We start from the raw sequence: 21117 nt of genomic DNA, 5'->3' as shown, positions 1-21117 counted from the left end.
TCCTGTAAGAGGATAAGGTTACTTACTCTCTTGTCCTAATCTTCTTCTTCCCTACGGTGGGCTCATTAGGGCAAGACTCTGGCACCGAAAGCGAGGGGTCACACTTACACGGAATTGTTAAAAGTAAAAAATTTTGGACCAAATAAATGGTGGCTATTAGGTTCAGTTCCAAGAGTTGGTTCTGCCTAATGGTTGAGAACGTCTCATCCCAGTGAAGAGGCATCTGATCACCCCACCAGTGACATTTGTCCTACCTTGTTGGAGCATCATTGCAAAATAGAAATCTTATACACTTAGGGTACTTGGAAACTATTTTGCTAAAATTAATTGGTTAAAATTTGGTTTAGCAAAACCTTATAAAATTTTGTTCGTTTTTTACAACAAGGTTTTCAAATGGCTATAACCACTTTAGCTTTTTTTCGCGCCGAGAAACTTACTGGCGACAATTTTTCAACATGGAAACATATGATCACGACGGTACTAATCATCAAGGATCTCATGTTTGCCCTTATGGAGGTCTGTCCTCCTATTCTAGCTCCCAACGCCGCTCAAAATGTTCGGGAAGCGTACGAGCGATGGACACGAGTAAACGACAAGGCTTGAGCCTATATCTTGGCCGGTATGAATGATGTGTTGGCCAAGAAGCATGAGCCCGTGGTCTTAGCGCGTGAGATCATGGAGTCCCTGCGGGGGATGTTTGGACAACCGTCTGAACAACTCAAGCACGAGGCTCTTAAATACATATTCAACTCTAAAATGGAGGAAGGCACCTCTGTTCGTGAACATGTGCTTAACATGATGGTCCACTTCAATGTGATAGAGTTGAATGGGTCTACTATCAATGAGGGCATTTAGGTAAGCATAATCCTGCATTCTTTGCTGGAGAGCTTCCTGCACTTTATTAACAATGTGATTCTTAACGAAGTGAAATACACCCTTACAACTCTCCTCAACGAGTTGCAGACATACCAATCTTTACTAAAAAGTAAGGAGAGGAAAAAGGTTGAGGCAAATGTTGCTTCTGAAGGAACTCTTGAACAAGAGTATCCATGAGCAGGTTCGGATCCTTCCGATTTCATTTTAACAAATAGATATGCATTATAATGCTAATTATAGGCATGCTTTAACAATTAAAATACAACAGATTGAGTAAACGTACCGGTTGAAGACAGTCTTCATACGAACTCAATACAGTGGAAGTGAATCCTCTATAGTCCTTATCGCCCAGCAAATAGCCACCTAGCAGCACCACAATCGTCTACACGAACAGCAGCACGCGAACAAATAAATACCGGTGACGACACCACCATCCGAAGCCCTCGGTATTCTTGAAGTGAGAATCCAATGAGTGGACTATGATGGAATTGATAGAGGGAGGAGGAAAAACGATAATGTAGAATGAACAAGCAAGTGGGAGATAGTAGATGACTATCGTCTAGTCGGGTGCTTGTCGTTTAGAAAAAGGTACATGATCATGTAGGTTTTACTAAGCAATTGTCTAGTAAATAGTAAGCGTTCATTTAGGTCTACTCGGCACACTAAGTGATCGTTTAGAAATCGCGTGCGATCGTTTAGGACGATGGGCGCTATCGTATAGGCTCTCAACGTTAAGCAATCGTGAAGTTTTCAATCCGTGAGCGAATTTTCAGACTTCTTACCAAATGAAAATAATTTTCATTTTATTCTTCAGTTACAATAACCGAAATCAATCTTCCCACTTTCGCACGATTAAGGAGAAATTCTCGGCCAATTATCTCATAATCGCTTATTTAAATAAATAATGAATATAAACATATTATATTCTTAACCTATAGTTTGATATCACATATCTACTATAATAATTTCTCTTCGACTTGATATAAATCATATTTATATCTAATTTCCTCCAAAATAATGTATCTCATATATTTAGTTAATTATATCATATATAATTAACCAGATCAATTATATCATATATAATCAAACTCCCTCTTGTCAATTTGAACATTCAAACTGACCCAAAATCTGATTCTCAACTTTATCCAAGTTACCAAGGGGACCTTATGAACTTGTGGCTTGAAGCTCCAACGGTACGTGAATAGCTCACCAAACTCTTTAGCCACGAGATCCACCATCCGTTAACTGCCAGGCATTCCATTAAAGACCAATAGCTGAAATCTTCTTACCACAGATATATTTCTATGTCCATCGGATATAACCAATCATGAGTACGATGACCCTTCACAGATGCTCGTAAGTACAGTTGGGCCAATTGACCGTTTTGCCCCTGTAGTTATATCTCACTCCTTAAGTACCACTAATCCCTCTAATGAACAATACAACATAGTCCAACTATATATGAACACCTTTCGAGCCATGAGAAGGTGTGTAGCACCACATCATTCAAGCCCTGGAATCAGCCCTTAAGGAAGCTATCTATCTACTTGCCCCTGCTTTGGGGAAGGAGTGAATTCCATCTTATGTAGTTGAGTTCCCAGCTCCCAAATAAGACGAATCCTCAAAGTGGTAGGTTGAGTCGGCATCCTAGCCACTCTCACCCATGCAAATCAAAGGACCGCCCTCAATGGCAGGAGTTCTCAACTCACTCAGGATTGAGGTCATGTTACCTATGGTCATCCTAGTGAAGTGAAGTCTCTATCATGAACGGTGTTATATAGCAAGGCGTTAACACTTCGTGGTCAGGTCTTATACAAACTCTTTGTATAGGAAACCTTCGCTCGCGGGTCCCCTACACGAATGATCAAGATTAGACCATCTGTGACAAGTCATAACACTTGTGACCATTCCACAAAGCGAGCCGCATCCGTAGCATTACCAGGATAAGGTTTGCCTCCTATATCGTTATACTACAAACCATTTTGGTTATCACTTAAGACATGATCCACGTGTATGTCACCACATACATGCTTAAGTTACATATAGATAACCAGGTATTTTAGGTTTATTCGTTTGTGGTAAAGCACATAAAAAATTTAACTGAGCAAAATCAAGAAGTGAAGTAAAATATCATATATTATACATCACAAGCATTCGTACAAACTGTTTACAAACTACAGGACACGAGACTTTAAGGCATCAACCCCAACAGCTTCATCCTCTAGGACGTTTCATCGAGGTTCGACCTCAGGAACGAAGTCTACACCTTCTACTTCTAACTCTGCAAAGGGGAACAAGAAGAATGGTGGTAAGGGGAAAGGGAAAGCGTCTGCTAACTCGCCACCTGTCACCCCAAGAAAGCGCCTGCCACCGGTTGAAAAGGGAAAATGTTTCCACTACAATCAGGATGGACACTGGAAGAGGAATTGTCCTCACTGGCTTAAGGAAAGGAAGACCGCCAAGGCTAAGGCCAAGGCAGATAAAGGTAAATATGATTTACTTGTACTAGAAACATGATTAGTGGAGAATGATGATTCTACCTGGATAATTGATTCAGGTGCCACTAATCAGATTTGTTCTTCTTTTTAGGGGATTAGATCCTGACGACCGCTGGAGGTTGGTGAGATGATGATGCGAGTAGGCACCGAGCACGTCATCTCAGCTATGGTAGTGGGAGGCGTCTAGTTACCTTTAGAAAATAGGTTTCTAGTTTTAAAAGATGTATATGTTGTTCCTAAACATAAGAGGAACCTTATTTCTGTAACGAGTCTGTTACAATGTAAATATACGCTTTCTTTTAATGTGGATAAAGTGTTTATTCATAAAGATGGTGTTGAAATTTGTACAGCTTATCTAGAAAGTAACTTATATGTGCTAAGACCGTTAGCCTTAAGTTCCCTCCATAACACAGAGTTGTTTAAATCTAACGTAACTCAATCTAAAAATCAACGAATTTCTTCAAAAGAAAATGCCCAACTTTGGCACCTTCGATTAGGGCACATCGATCTCAATAGGATTGAGAGATTGGTGAAGAATGGACTTCTAAGTGAGTTAGAAGAAAATTCTTTACCGGTGTGCGAATCTTTCCTTGAGGGTAAGATGACTAAACGACCTTTTATTGGAAAAGGTTATCGAACCAAAGAGCCTCTTGAGTTAGTACGTTATGACCTTTGTGGTTATATGAATGTGCAAACCTGAGGTGGCTATGTCACACCCCGTCCCCGACTACCCTCTGAGCCTAGGAAAGGACATGACTGTAGCAATTATCAACCCTTTTATTGACACTTACTGCCTAATAACGCTTGCGGAAATAACTCTGATACCAATGTATAACTCATATACAGCAGATGCCTCTAGAGCCAAAATTTATTAATTCAAAAGCACAACATATTTAGAGTAATTACATCACTAGATTCACAAGTCCCGATTCCTAAAACCCTAGTCCCTATATGAACAACTGTAACATGTGTACAATATTTACAGTAACCACCTAACAGACTAGTTACAATATCTTTATCCTTTAGCGGCAACAAAGATACTGAGCTATCTCTTGAGGATTTGACCGCTACCTAGGGAAAAGGAAAACATTTGAAGACGGGGTGAGCTTGTTAGCCCAGTGAGTGACTTAAGAAAGATAACTGATTCTCATGCAAAAGTCTCAATAAAGAGATTAAACGGAAATATAAACTTCTACAGTAACCTTGTACTGCAGTATAAACATTTTCCAAGCATAAAACATACAGAGTTGTTTTTATCAGAAAACATTCAAAACTGTTCCTTTAGTTGAGAATAACCCTATTGTGGTTAAATCCCAACGTCAACTGCTAGTCAAGAGAGAACCTTTTTGCTCAATCTCTGACTTTAACTACCTATGTGCATGTGGCTATACTAGTACCGTCATACCTTAGGTACTTTTGCTCAGATACCTTCTCTAAACTTTTCCTTCAGTATCGAGCTGTTCGGATACCTTCTCAAATGTCTTTCGATATCAAGTTGGTCGGATACCTTTCCTTTGGTATCGCGTTTCAAGTAAAACTAGTCATAAATGACTTTCTCTTTAAAGCAGGTAAAGTATAACACATATAAAACATGTCTTTAAAGATACTAACACATGCTGGGTGTATTTAAACACGTATAAATAGCTTTTCAATAAACTTCTCATACATGCATGCGTTTAAAACATAACTCATGGTTTTGCTTAGAAATTACTTTGTAAAACTAGTTGGCATGAGAATAATCTTTATTTAAAACATGATTTCTTTAAAACATTGTAAATATTTTAGTCACTCACCTTGTCGTCTAAGAACTTTTCACTCTAGAAGTTCTTTGTTTACCTTGGGCTCCCTTTTGAACCCCTAAAATTAAGATTCAATTTAAAACTCATATTACTCATAGTTCTAAGCCTTATTTTGAGATACTTCCTTCTACAAACATGTTCTAAAATATCTCAGGATGCTTACCCTAAAATCTGAGCTTAGAAATTCTCATGATTTGGCCGGAATCATAAAATCTTCAAGACTGGCCTAAGCTTACCCGACAGCCTGACCCTTCTGTCTTATTCTCCATTTCCAACCCAAGCCCTTAGAGCTTCTTCTCTGGCAGCCCTGCCCTGAAAACTAAATTTGTGGATCTTTCAGGTGGCTTTGAAATCACTCCAAACGCACGAGTATACTTGGAGAACTCCTCGTGCCAAGTTGATGTTGTTTCCAAACTTCACTGTCTACTGCATCTCCCCTTTAAGCTTTATGATCAACGCATAGATTTGCTATCAACGCAAACTTTAATCAGCTTTCCCACTCTTCTTAATGTCTTTTGAATTGTGATCTAAAAATAATTTCTTGGCCCTATTTATAGACGTCCAAAAACTCTCCAAGGTCGACACCTTCTACTTGGCCACATGTCCAAGTGTTTCTTCCTCACACTATCAACGCAACCTTCAATCAACGCAATCTAAGGTATCTTCCTCATCCTTAGCCAGCACAAAATGCTTAATTTTTCATGTCCTCTTGCGCAACCACCTCATTTGCATAAGGTTTAAGATTTCTTCCCAACAAGCCACATGTCCGGATGACGACCTTGCATGCGTCCAACCAACCTCATATGCGTTAACCACAAATGTGCCCATCAAGATGCTGCAACCTACCTATGTCCGGACACCATCAATCGGCACATGCGTCCATTCACTCTTTCCTTGTGCATCTAATTAATGCAACTTGGTCACAAATGCTAGATGCTCACAAAGATCATCTTTGGCCGCATATCCTTCTCCTTCGCATGGCTCACCTTTGCTCTATGCGCTCAACTAGGATAATGACCAACACTCCTTCAATGCATACTACTAGCTTGTGTTATGCGCCCACAAACCCTTGGATGTTCAACGCATAGCACATGTCCAACGCATAGCACATCACCAACGCATAGCACATCACCATCGCATAGCACATCACCAACGCATAGCACATGTAACGACCCGACCCCCTTGGACTTAAGTTAGGCTGTTACTAAATACATGCATACATGGAACTCAAAATGACACTCTGTTATGGCAAAATAAATGCTAATTAAATAAGGTAAGTTCAAAGACTTTCATTAATTTCAAATATTAAAACAATAGTAGGGTACCCATAAATCATAAAGGATAATAAATAAGTCTGAAAAACGATTCTTAAAAATAAGTTTTAAACATCAAAACTAAAAGTTGAGAGAAACATGAAAAGAACTCTAAATCTCATGAGGCGGAAGCGTAAAAACTATCCCAGTGGCTCGATCACGAATTCCGCTTATCCATCACTGGTGTATCTCTACCCTTACTTGAAAAAACAACATGAGAAAGAATGAGTATAAAATACTCAATAAGTAACCCCACTACTAGGGTCAGGCTAGGCATCTATGTTCTTTAGATACCCACCTCTGGTGAAACATATAAACTGCTCTAGTCCTCATGGGACATATATACACATGAAACAAAAAAGAGACTGAGTCCTATCCTACTGTAGTTAAGTATGCCCACTACCTCTGGTGAATCCCGATGGAGACACAAACTGGTGAATCCCGAAGGAGACACAAACTGGTGAATCCCAAAGGAGACACAAACTGGTGAATCCCGAAGAAGATACAAACTGGTGAATCTCGAAGGAGACACAAACTGGTAAATCCCATAGGAAACACAAACTGGTGAATCCTGCAGGAAACACAGATGGGTGAATCCCAAAGGAAAAACAAACGGGTGAATCCCAAAGGAAACAAACTGGTGAATCCTGAAGGAAACACCAAATCTAATGGGCATCTAACTAATTAGTAAGGACATTTTCACAGTCTCAACATCATAATCATCACTATATGAATCTATAATATACATATAAACCTCAACATCATGGCTCTACAACATACACATATACCTCAACATCATGGTTCTATAACATACATGTATACCTCAACATCATCAGATCAAATACAACCATGGAAGAACATACCATCTCATACTAGCATTCAAGTTCTATGTGCATAAATAAATAATTCGGATCTCGTAACAGAACATACTTTAATCATGTTATACTATCAATCTTTCATGTTGTCATTCTGCCATAACCTTCATTTAACATGCTAGTATACATCTAATGCCTGGCCCGTGGACAATTCCAGTAGTAAGATTACTTACCTCGATATTAGGTCGAACCAAAAAGAAATTGAATCTTTGTGAAATTCTTGAATCCTTAATCAAGCTTAAACATAAACCAAGCTTTAAAATTAATAGTTAAAGCCAAATTCCAAACACTCAAACATTACAAAATATTTCCAGATAACCTTACCTAAGGTATGGTCCAATTCGAATTCACATTCCAAACCTCCAATTTTAAGCCTAAATAATTAGCAAACCAAACTCTTCTTCATCTAGAATGAAATTTTTTAATCAACCCCCTAATCATAATCTGAAATTAGGCTTATATGATTAAAGCTTGAATCAAATACATACTTCACTACCAATGTCTCAAATAAATTATCCATATGTAGCTTCATCAAAAAAAATCACTTCCAAATGACTTTACCAAAATTTCTCAACAACCAAAATTAATCCACAAAAGAGTAATCAAAGCATAAAACTTACCAAAACTCGCTAAAACAAACTCCAACTTCACTAAACAACACCTCAATACCTTCACAAACTTGAATCCAAAGTTGAAACACAATGAGTATCAACCAATTGATGCCAAAAGTAAATGAGTATTCAAGAATCAACCGAAAACAAACCTAAACGGAAGAAATCTTACCCAAATCGATAGATCCAGTGACAGCAAAAGCGAACGACGCTTGAGCAGTGGTGGACGGAGGTCATGAAGAAGAAACTGACGCGGCAGCTTTAGGCAGCGTCGGATGGGCTCACGAACGTGAAGAAGAAAAGAGGGGTGAGGTTTGACTTTTTATTAAAAAAAAAAACAACAACAACAATAATCATAATAATAATAAAACAAAAAAGGAAATAAGTATAATTACATTTAATTCCTTTCTGTTTTATACTATTAAATTCCTTTTCGTTTCAAAAGAAAATTAATTCCTGCCATTAATTTCCAATTTGAATAATTTCACACCAACAATTAAATTTTCGCACTTACACTTGAAGTCCAAAATTCCAAAAATTCCCTCCAACTAATAACAATTACTGAAATTCCAAATAATAAAGTTACTGAAATTACATTATTACTAAAAAAAATGTGCGAGGTATTACATTCTTCCCTCCTCAAAAGATTTTCATCCTCGAAGGTTCATTCTTGAAAAAGCTCCGGGTACTGGGCCTTCATCTCATCCTCTCACTCCCAATAGCCTCCTTAAAATGGTGATTCTGCCATAGGACTTTCACAAAAGCAATTTCCAGGCGGCGCAATGTTTTTACCTCTCTGGCGAGGATCTCTATAGGCTTCTCCTTGTAGCTCAAGTTGTCATTCAACTGTAAGGGCTCGTAGTCAACTACATGGGACGGGTCTGTCACATACTTCCTTAGCATCGAAACATGGAAGACATTATGATATGAAGACAATTCTGGGAGCAATGCCAAATGGTAAGCTATGGGGCTAACTCGTTCCAGGACCTCGAAAGGTCCAATGAACCTTGGACTCAGCTTCCCTTTCCTGCCAAACCTCATAATACCTTTCATAGGTGTCACTTTTAAGAACACTTTATCACCAGTCACAAATTCCAGGTCCTTACGTCTCACATCGGCATAGCTTTTCTATCTACTCTGAGCTATTTGCATATGAGCCTTGATTTTCTGTGTTGCCTCATTCGTGGTCTACACTAGCTCAGGTCCTAGCAACTTTCTCTCTCCTACTTCATCCCAACAAGCAGGAAACCTGCAACTCTTCTCATATAAGGCCTCCAATGGCGACATGCTAATACTAGTATGGTGACTATTAATATATGCAAACTTCATGAGATGAAAATGAGAGTCCTAACTCCTCGAAAACTCCACCCACAAGCACATAACATATTCTCCATTTTTTGGTTCAAACACTTTATTTGACCATCAATCTGTGGGTGGAAAGCTGTAATAAATTCTGACTGAGTCTCCAACACCTTCTGGGAGACTCTTAAAAAAATGGATGTAAAATGTGGGTCATCGTTTGACATAACTAAAACTAGTATAAAAAGAGGTGTGTCAATCCCCTTCCATATGTAACTATGAAACTTAAGATGCCAAAAACCAACAATACTTTAACACGTTCAAGCTGAGAACTATGAAAACTGTCGTGAGCTTAAAAAAGTCTTATCCACTAAAAACATATATCTGAGCTTATCATTCTGTCACAGGGAAAACTTCATATGTGTAGTGGAGAAAATGGTCATGCTATATAATACGTCATCTGAAGATACGTACCAAAACAAATCTGCTCAACTGAATACTACTTCTGCTCTAGAAGTGCCAACTGTGATGTCTTTCCTAGGGTCTACATGTCTGAGAATAACTCTATCTAATTAAGTCTCACATTCATGAGAAACTCATCATGAGGCTCTATGCTGTCATGAGCTATAAAACCTGCTTGAGCCATCCTTATATTATTTTTAGGCTTGAAACAATCACATATCATTACTTAGACCCTGCTACGAATGAGTCCAGAATTCCCCCTGAAAATGAGGTTTTGAAGTCCCTGGATGCTAAAGCATAAGTCAATTGATAACACATTTTATAACCTCGTAATAATCGTAATTGAACCTTGAAGTCATTTTTTTTAACGATAAAACCTTCTTGATTCATAAGTTCTAGTTTGGATTACTCGTACTCCCTAACGCTAGTTGACTCATTGCCCATGCAAGAGAATACATACTATCTTGTAATGCTCCAAACCCACTTTTAGTAACTTCTTACTATCAACTCAACTTTATTGCCAAGTCTATCCCTTATACCAATGGTTATATTGGAAGATCCAACTTACTTACTTTTGTGCATATACCATTATTGTCTACCTCGAGTTGGATTGTTTTTTTTTCTCAATCAAATTGATGGTCTTGCTAGTTCATGTTTCCAACACTTGCATACAAACTCAAAATCCCTTAAATCTTACTAATGCCCTCAATGTTTTACGGCTTAACTAATGAAGCCTCAACATACCATATCAATAGTTCTCGAACATCTACTATTACTAGTAACTCCATTTTAACTTATTCCTTCTCAAACTTCTATTTCAGTAATAGATTCTTGTATTAAAACAAAGTTCCATACCAACCACCTATATAAGCTATCTTTCCATCTAACACATATTGTCCTAAAGTCCCACATGATAATGAGGTATTCTTCTTTTACACCAAAAAAAATACCTTGTAACCCCTCTTATCAGGCCTTCAAACCATACTTAACTAGGAGTTTCAAACACATTAAATTTCTTTCTCTTTCCAAAAGAGTAAACTTTCTTGGATACTTTTCTCTCATACACACTTATCTCTCATAAAACCTCTAAATTCAAGACACCTCTTTTTTTTTCCACTTTCATTGAGGAAAATAATCTCTTTACTAAATTATATTTTACTTAATTCCTCTATAAATCTTATCTCTCTCACTAAGAATAATTCTTATAGAATTCCTCTTTTCCAATTTGCATACGTTTAAACTCCAAAAGACTTTTGTTTCTTCAAATCTGTCTAACTTGGATCTCCTTAACACAATAAGGCTCTGGGTTTAGTCTAGGTATACTAAAATAATCCTTCAACCTAAACAAATAAGACCTTGCTTTAACCCCTTTAAGTCCAAGGTCATGTCCAACTATTTTAGCTTCCTTTAATGACATCTACCTAGTTAGATATTCCAAAAGAATTCTTTATATCATTACACATACTTTTTACCTAGTTCATCAAGTCGTAATATCACCCAAATGATTATGACTTATGAATCCTTTCTAAAATTCTTCTCAAAATGTTGGGTTTTTAGTACCTCAAAACCATCAATAATTTTATAGACTCTTTTTCTTTTCCTCCTTATTCGTAAAACAACTTTTAATCTTATACTTGAGTATTGGCTTATGTATTTATACTACCATCGATTGCATTATCCAACACAAAATATAACACTAGTCCTTGATCAATTCTTGTCTCGACAATTTTATTCTTTGGCTTAAACATTTAAATACCTTCATTCCTAAATTGTCATAACTCTACATAGTTTCATCAACCTTTAGCATTGCTGAACTGAGGTATATATTTGTTCGTTTCTAACATAATTTCCATGAGATTAACTAGTGCCAAGGACCTCATAATTTACTCTATTTGATTTTTCTCCTTTTGTAGTGTCGTACTTGATAATCCTCTTATAATAACTTCTAATGAGTCACTGACCTAGTATTAGAACATAATTGGTGCATGTAAGCTAAACAAATATTTTAATGCACAACTATCATAAAACTTGTAATTGATAAGACGTACCTGGCGATGACGAGGAATCCGTTCATGGGCCACAGGGATAATCTAGACTTACATAGTAAGTCAGTCTACATAACCCAAAACATGGGCTCTAATACTAACTGTAACAACCCGACCCCCTAGGACTTAAGTTAGGTCGTTACTAAATCCATGCATGCATGTATTTAGTAACGGTTTAACTTAAGTCCTAGGGGTCGTTACAGCAAATCACCAACGCATAGCACATCACCAACGCATAGTACAGCATTGCCGAATCCATCGCGTCCATCGCATCCATCGCTACATACCATCGCATAACACTGTCGCGTCCATCGCCGCATGCCATCCATCGATGCATGCCTCGCACCGCGTCATCGCATGCCTTCACCGCATGCCCTCACATCACTGCATGCCCTTGCATCGCATGCACTCATATCACCGCATGCCCTTGCATCACATGCCCTCGCATCATCGCAAACTACCAACGCATTTCCTTTGGCTGCATGCCTTCAACTGCTTACCATCGCATCCATTGTCCAACGTCTAGCGCCCTTGGATGCGCAACTTTGAGGCTTCCGCATGCGTTGTTCTAACCTCTTAATACATTTGGTTGCCGTATGCGTTGTTCTTGGCCACACTTTGGCTTCCTTCAACGCCCCAAATAACCTCTAAATGATCAAGGCCAATGCATGGACAACACTTAGTCAATTTTCTTGTTTCCAACGCATGGGTTATACTTAGCCAAAATTCCAAGTCTTTCTCAAGAGTCAAGTTTTCAATGTCACACTTTTCTTCTAATTTTTCACCCTTTTCTCTACAATTTCACATTAGTTTCCACATCAATCTACTCACCATACTGATCTCAGTAGGGAACATACTCAAGTAGAGAAATTAGGGTTCAGGGTTCACAGTTACCTCCCTCTTATGAAAATTTCGTCCTTGAAATTTGCTACAAGTCCGTCAATTAAACAACTGCGGATACTGGTTTCTGATTTGCTCTTCGACTTCCCATGTTGCTTCTTCCATGCTATGGTTTTGCCATAGTACCTTTACCAATGGGATTGTCTTATTCCTTAAGACCTGTTCTTTTTCCGGGCGAAAGACATTGTCAGGTGGGAAGTTTGGCTGGGGTGACACATCTGTTAAAAGATAACGCAGGTGTCCTAAGATGAGCTCAACAAGAATAGAAATCTCGTATGGAACAAAAGGGTAAAAGCTCGTTTGATTCTGATTTCCAGTAAGAATACGAACCGTGAAAGCGTGGCCTATCAATCCTTTAGACCTTTGGAATTTGAAGCTAAAGGTGTCAAAAAAGTTACCACAGGGATATCTTGTTTGTGGCAGCCAAGCGTTCATAGCGACGTTGCTTTTTTATCCTTCGATGTCAGCTCTTCCTATCATTGTGAAGTAGAATTCACCAAGTGTTGGATTGTTCACCCACCAATAGGGAACGTGAGCTGGGTTTACACCGTCGTGAGACAGGTTAGTTTTACCCTACTGATGACAGTGTCGCAATAGTAATTCAACCTAGTACGAGAGGAACCGTAGATTCCCACGATTGGTCATCGCGCTTGGTTGAAAAGCCAGTGGCGCGAAGCTACCATGCGCTGGATTATGACTGAACGCCTCTAAGTAAAAATTCGGGCTAGAAGCGACGCTTGCGCCTATCGCTTGATTGCCGACAAGCAGTAGGGGCCTTCTGGCCCCCAAAGGCACGTGTCGTTGGCTAAGCCCTCATGACGGATGAGTTACGGGGCCACCTTGTAACGTAATTCCCACCGAGCGATGGGTAGAATCCTTTGCAGACGACTTAAATACGTGACACGGTATTGTAAGTGGCAGAGTGGCCTTGCTGCCACGATCCACTGAGATTCAGCCCTTCGTCGCTCCGATTTGTCCCTCCCCACACACACCCATTTATTTCTTCCAAGTTCCATAGAGGTTATATGCTAAGTAGAAGTATACAAACATAAGGCTAAGTGTTGGTGATTGGATGGGTTGGCATGCAAGCCCATCATGGCTCAAAGGGTAGGTCACATGAGGTGTAGGGGTGGCCTATGATGAAAAAGGGACCGTGGTGTTTGGATGCCCAAGTATATGGGTTGGGCGATCGTGTGCATGCCAAGGCTCGTGGCAGAGGCTTGCGCGTGGGTCCCAGGTGCACAAGCGTGCGCCCCACGCCCACCAAACTGTCCCCGTGCACGCACCTCAGGCCCTCCCAACACCCCATGCGCGCGCACGCGCCCCATGCCCACCCTGCTCGCCTATGCGCGCCCCCCACGCCCACCACCCTGCTCGCCCGTGCGTGCGCCCCATGCCCACCACCCTGCTCGCCTGTGCATGCTCCCCACGCCCACCACCCTGTTTGCTCGTGCACGCACCCTATGCCCACCCTGCTCGCCTGTGCGCGCGCCACACGCCCACCCTGCTCGCCCGTGCACGCACCTCATGCCCAGCCATGCCCCCCTGCTCGCTTGTGCCCGCGCTCCATGCCCACCCAGCCACCTGTGCGAGCGCCCCATGCCCAAACACGCCCACCCAGCTGCCTATGTACGCGTCCCATGCCCACTTAGCTCCACCTCGCGGGCGTGCCATGCCCCATACCTACTCAGCCCCACCCATCGTTGCCCAATCTCACCCAGCCCCCGTTGCGAGCGCAGACCATGCCCACTCAACCCATCCTCGAGCACACATCAAGCCCAACCTTGCCCACGTGCCATGCCCACCCACCCTGCACGCCATGCCCACCGATGATCACCTGCCCACCCTTACACTAGCATTTGTGCATGACATGTATCACCCCTATGCTCGCCATCCCCCACATGCCTTCCTCCCTCATCCAACGCTCAACATGACTCCTTTTCCCAAAGATACATGAAGGTTATGTTTATCCATGGAGGTTAGCATGTATTAAGAAAGGAGTAGGTTAGATATTATAAAGACCTAACTTCAAATTGGATTGATTCTTAAATCATTGGGTAAAGTTTATATTAACTAGTGTGGCTTTGTAGTTGCACATGGTTGAAGACAACCATGGTGTCACCCGGTCTAATAATGCTTAAGCTTGAATATCTAGTCCATCCATGCAACACATATATTGTACACCCAAACGACAATGTACAACTAACATTTGATGTTCACTAAAACATGTGTTTTGAAACTAACAATCATAGAATGATCATTCCAATAAAACATTACTCTTTCGCTTAAAGTGTTTTGGTACACAACACAGAGATGCCGACCTTCTACGTGCCATGACTCTACCCTGCTTGCCTGTGCGCGCCCCCCACCTAAACAACATAAAAAAATCATTGTAACAAGATATCAGAATTTTTTGCCACCTCCAACCATCCTAGTCTCAACCATAAATGATGCCGACCAGGGATTGGCGGATGTTGCTTTAAGGACACCGCCAGCACCTTATGAGAAGTCAAAGTCTTTGGGTTCTGAGGGGAGTATGGTCGCAAGGCTGAAACTTAAAGGAATTGATGGAAGGGCACCACTAGGAGTGGAACCTGCGACTTAATTTGACTCAACATGAGGAAACTTACTAGGTCCAGACAGAGTAAGGATTGACAGACTGAGAGCTCTTTCTTGACTCTATGGGTTGTGGTGCATGGTCGTTCTTAGTTCGTGGAGTGATTTGTCTGGTTAATTCTGTTAACGAACGAGACCTCATCCTGCTAACTAGCTATGCGGAGGTACCCCTCCGCGGCCAGCTTATTAGAGGAACTATGGCCGCTTAGGCCAAGGAAGTTTGAGGCAATAACAGGTCTATGATGCCCTTAGATGTTCTGAGCCGCACGCGCGCTACACTGATGTATTCAACGAGTCTATAGCCTTGGCCGACAAGCCCAGGTAATCTTTGAAATTTCATCGTGATGGGGATAGATCATTGCAATTGTTGGTCTTCAACAAGGAATTCCTAAGCGCGATTCATCAGCTCGTGTTGACTACGCCCCTACCCTTTGTACACACCACTCGTCACTCCTACCGATTAAATGGTCCGATGAAGTGTTCGGAACGCGGCGACGTGGACGGTTCGCTACCCGCAATTCGCGAGAAGTCCACTGAACCTTATCATTTAGAGGAAGGAGAAGTCGTAACAAGGTTTCCTCAAGTGAACATGCGGAAGGATCATTGTCAACGCGCTTAACAACCAATTGTTCGCGTCGGGGGCGAGGGGGAAGCATGCTCTTTGCCTGCCCCCTCCCCCTCAACGCGCTTAAACTAAACCCCAGCGTAGGTCGCGCCAAGGAACTTAAAATGAATCTGCCTCCCTTGCCCCGGCCTCGGTGTGCGGGGGGTGAAGCATTCTTGTCGTATTACTCACAATGACTCTCAGCAACGGATATCTCGGCTCTTGCATCGATGAAGAACGTAGAAAAATGCGATACTTTGTGTGAATTGCAGGATCCCACGAACCAACAAGTCTTTGAACGTAAGTTGCGCCCGGAGCCTTCTGGCCGAGGGCACGTCTGCCTGGGCGTCACATGCATGTCAATGCTTTTTATGCATGCATATATATAACTTTTATACTATATGATGCATGAGCATGCTCTTACATAATTAAATCATGTTTCTCTAAATTATAATATTTATAATAAAGAGATGATGCATGACCAATGTAAAACCTAAGGTGGGATTTACTATATGTGCATACCATATGATATATAAATAACCAAACATCTCATGTAAAAACCAAAGATTAATGGACCGGGATGAACCTTTACAAAACCAAAATGAAAAAATTCTATCTATTACATTTTCATCGACCAAACCGATTTACAAGCAAACCGGGTCTTAAACCGCCGGGTGAAGCTCCATCATTTAGTAAACGTCTCAGGTAAATGATCTTTTAGCACACACTAGACGCTAGCACGAAATGTTAAACGATCGCTTGAATGACAATGAGGCTGCGAATCCTAATCATCTAGGCGATCGTTTAATGCATGAAGAGGTAAATGATTTCTCGTGCGATTTGCTCCGCGATCGTTTAGTTAGTTACTAAGCGATGAAGCTTGCTAAGCTAAATGATCGTCTAGTGCATGCTCGTTAAACGACACCCGAGCATTCAATAATCAGCGATCGCCTACCCCATCGTCTACACGTCCCGATCTACTCTTGATCGTCTTCTTCCTCGAAAAACAATAACCCTTGCTCCGAACTTCTTCACGAATGACTCAAGACATAAACTAACTTTTAATTACAAACTCGATAACAATTAATTGTGCCCAAAAATGCAGGATTCTTTTCAATAAACCGAAAATGTAAAAGAATTAATCAAACTGAGGTTTCATCCCAGAAAACTCCATTAATCTGCACATGCACAAAAAATTTAACAATTAAATAGAGAGTAGATATGATGCACCCACCACGAATGCATATGCAATTCTTTGCATCAATGAAATTGGAATATCAGCAACCTGGCTCTGTTACCAGTTGAAGGAACTCTTAAACAAGAGAATCTATGAGCAGAAGTGAATCTTTCCAATTTCATTGTGACAGAATTACCATACATACATTCAAACAAACAGACATGCATTGTAACACTAATTACTGGCATGCTTTAACAAATAATATATAAAATACTGAGAGAAATGTACCAGTTGAAGACTTTCATCAATCAAACTCAGTCTAGTGGAAGTGAACACCTCTACGCTTCTTATCATTTAGCAAACAGTCACCTACCAGCACCATGGTCGTCTAAACGATCAGCAGCGCACGAACCAACAGCAATCGAGGACAACACCACCACTCAAAGCCCTTGATATTCTCGGAGTGAGAATCCAAAGGGTGAACTTTGATGGAATTGGTATAAGGAAGGAGGAAAAGACGATCGTGTAGAACGAACAAGCAAGTGGGAGATAGTAGAAGACTATCGTATAATCGGGTGCTTGTTGTTTAGGAAAAGGTACATGATCGTGTAAGTTTAGCTAAGCGATCGTCTATCAAATGGTAAGCGGTCATTTAGAAATCGTGGGCAATCGTTTAGTGCGCGGGTGTTCAATCGTTTAGGAAGATGGACACTATCGTATAGGCTCTCAACGCTATGCAATCATATAGGTTTCACACCTTGAGCGATTTTCCTGCGTGTCTTTCGTGTATTACAAAAAATGAAAACAATTTTCATTTTATTCTTCAGTTACAAGAACTGAATTCGAACTTCCCACTTTTGCACGATTCCGGAGAAATACTCGGCCAATTATCTCATAACCGCCTAATTAATTAAATAAAGAATATAATCATATTATATTCTCAACCCATAGTTTGATATCATATATCCGCTATAGTGTTTTCTTCTCTACTTGATATAAATCATATTTATATCAAATTTCATCCAAAATAATATAACTTATACATTTAGTCAATTATATCATATATAATTAACCAGTTCAATTATATCATATACAATCAAACTCCCTCTTGTCAATTTGAACATTTCAAGTTGACCAAAAAATCGATTCTCAACTTTATCCAAGCTACCAAGGGGACCTTATGAATTTATGGCTCGAAGCTCCAACAGTACGTGAATAGATGACTAAACACTTTAGCCATGAGATCCACCATCCGTTAACTGGCAGACATTCCACTAAAGACCAACAGCTGAACTCTTCTTACCACAGATATATTTCTGTGTCCATCGAATATAACCAATCATGAGTACGATAACCCTTCACAGATACTTGTAAATATAGCTGAGCCAATTTACCATTTTGCCCCTGCAGTTATATCTCACTCCTTAAGTACCACTGATCCCTCTAATGAACAATATAACATAGTCCAACTATGTATGAACACCTTTCGGGCCAAGAGAATATGTGTGGTATCACATCGTTCAAGCCCTGGAATCAGCCCTTAAGGGAGCTATCTATCTATTTACCCCTATTTTGGGGAAGGAGTGAATTCCATCTAGTGTAGCTGTGTAACACCCCGCACATTTTTTTAGTAATAATGTAATTCCAATAACTTAATTATTTGGAATTTCAGTAATTGTTATTAGTTGGAGGAAATTTTTGAAATTTTGGACTTCAAGTGTAAGTCTGGGAATTTAATTGTTGGCGTAAAATTATTCAATTTGAAATTCAAATTGAAAATTAATGGCAGGAATTAATTTTCTTTTGAAATGGAAAGGAATTTAATAGTATAAAACAGAAAGAAATTAAATGTAATTATATTTACTTCCTTTTTTTATTATTGTTATTGTTGTTGTTGTTTTTTTATAAAAAGTCAAACCCCACCCCCCTTTTCTTCCTCACGTTCATGAGCCTGTCCGACACCGCCCAAAGCCACCGCATCAGTGTCTTCTTTATGACCTCCGTCCACCACTGCTCAAACGTCGTTCGCTTTTTCCGTCACTGAATCTATCGATTTGGGTGAGATTTATGTCGTTTGGGTTATTTTCTGTTGATTCTTGGATACTCATTTACTTTTGGCATCAATTGGTTGATACCCATTGTGTTTCAACTTTGGATTCAAGTTTGTGAAGGTATTGAGGTGTTGTTCAGTGAAGTTGGAGTTTATTTTAGCGAGTTTTGGTAAGTTTTATGCTTTGATGACCCACTTGTGGATTAATTTTGGTTGTTGAGAAATTTTGGTAAAGACATTTGGAAGTGATTTTTTGACGAAGCTACATATGGATAATTTATTTGAGATATTGGTAGTAAAGTGTGTATTTGATTCAAGCTTTAATCATATAAGCCTAATTTCAAATTATGATTAGGAGGTTGATTCAAGAATTTCATTCAAGATGAAGAAGAGTTTGGTTTGCTAATTATTTGGACTTAAAATTGGAGGTTTGGAAGGTGAATTCGAATTGGACCACACCTTAAGTAAGATTATCTGGAAATATTTTGTAATATTTGGGTGTTTTGAATTTGGCCTTAACTATTAATTTTAAAGCTTGGTTTATGTTTAGGCTTGATTAAGAATTCAAGAATTTCACAAAGATTCAATTGCTTTTTGGTTCAAACTAATATCAAGGTAAGTAATCTTACTACTAGAACGTCCTACGGGCCAGGCATTAGATGTATGCTACCATGTTAAATGAAGGTTATGGTAGAATGACAGCATGAAAGATTGATAGTATAACATGATTAAAGTATGTTCTGTTACGAGATCCGAATTATTTATTTATGCACATAGGCACTTGAATGCTAGCATGAGATGGTATGTGATTCCATATGGTTGTATTTAATCTGTTGATGTTGAGGATTGTAAGACTGGTTACAAGGATAATTTTGACTGTTCTGAGATTTAATAGACCGTTTAGATAAGATATATGAATATGTGATAATATAACTGAAGCATGTTAATGTATGAGCATGATTTAGAATTTTATGAAATATATTAAAAGGGCGATTGGGCATGACCCTAAATTATGAGTTAAGCGGCACTACTACGGAAATGTCTTAAAGTTAGGTGAAAGTTGGAGCATTTTGTTGATGTGCTTATTGATGTGATTTATTATGAAAGTGTGTAAGTTATATGATGTATTATGAAATTTCAAATGTTTGATTGTTACATGAGTTAGTGCATGAAAGTGATGTACTAGAGTGGATCCATTAATACTAGATTAATTACTTATGTTGAGGTTAACTAGCTTAACCTTGATCAGGAGATTTGTTAGAAGAATCATGATTAGGTGAATGTTATATGTAATATGAAGTTAGATGCATTCTCTTTTCCTTTCCAGACTATGTGACTACATGAAAATGATACACGTCCAAAGGCGCAAATACATGAAAGAGATGTACTAGAGCTGGTGTGTATGAAAGTCATACATACCTAGAGGGTACTCGGGTGTATGAAAGAGGTACACACTCAGTGGGTTATGTGTATACGAAAGAGGTGTATGCCTAACCATGTGTACGAAAGAGGTACGCATCCCTACATTTATAGAGAGGATCTGGGGTGTACAAAGAGGTACATACTCAGTGGGTTATGTGTATACGAAAGAGGTGTATACATAACTAGATGTACGAAAGAGGTACATACTCAGTAGGTTAGGTGTATACGAAAGAGTTGTATATTTAACCAGGTCTACGAAAGAGTTACACATTCAGTGGGTTATGTGTATACGAAAGAGGTGTATACTTAACCATGTGTACGAAAGAGGTACACATTAAGTGGGTTATGTGTATACGAAAGAGGTGTATGCATAACCATTAGGAATGATGTAGGTCTATTGATTGCAGTTAAGAACTGGTTAGTGACTCAATTCCAAATGAAAGATTTAGGAGAGGCTCAGTTTGTTCTAGGTATACAGATCTTTCGAGATCGTAAGAACAAAGTACTAGCACTGTCTCAGGCATCGTAGATTGACATGACGTTGCTTAAGTACTCGACGCAAGACTCCAG

The 21117-nt window shown here is 39.7% G+C and overlaps 1 non-coding gene and 1 pseudogene across 1 annotated transcript; both read left to right on the top strand.

Annotated features, from left to right (window-relative positions):
• Positions 1–14826: 14826 nt before the first annotated feature.
• Positions 14827–15900, top strand: LOC150036927 (18S ribosomal RNA; annotated as a pseudogene).
• A 193-nt stretch (positions 15901–16093) lies between these two features.
• Positions 16094–16249, top strand: LOC150036926 (5.8S ribosomal RNA). The gene has a single exon (XR_016529457.1). It is a non-coding gene; the product is annotated as a 5.8S ribosomal RNA (ribosomal RNA).
• Positions 16250–21117: the final 4868 nt, after the last annotated feature.

This window comes from Benincasa hispida, chromosome 4 (genome assembly GCF_027475165.1).
Source record: "Benincasa hispida cultivar pf3 chromosome 4, pf3_genome.v1.1, whole genome shotgun sequence".
Lineage (NCBI taxonomy): Eukaryota > Viridiplantae > Streptophyta > Magnoliopsida > Cucurbitales > Cucurbitaceae > Benincasa > Benincasa hispida.
The sequence above is the reverse complement of the archived record's forward strand: the minus strand, read 5'-3'. Positions and strand labels throughout refer to the sequence as shown.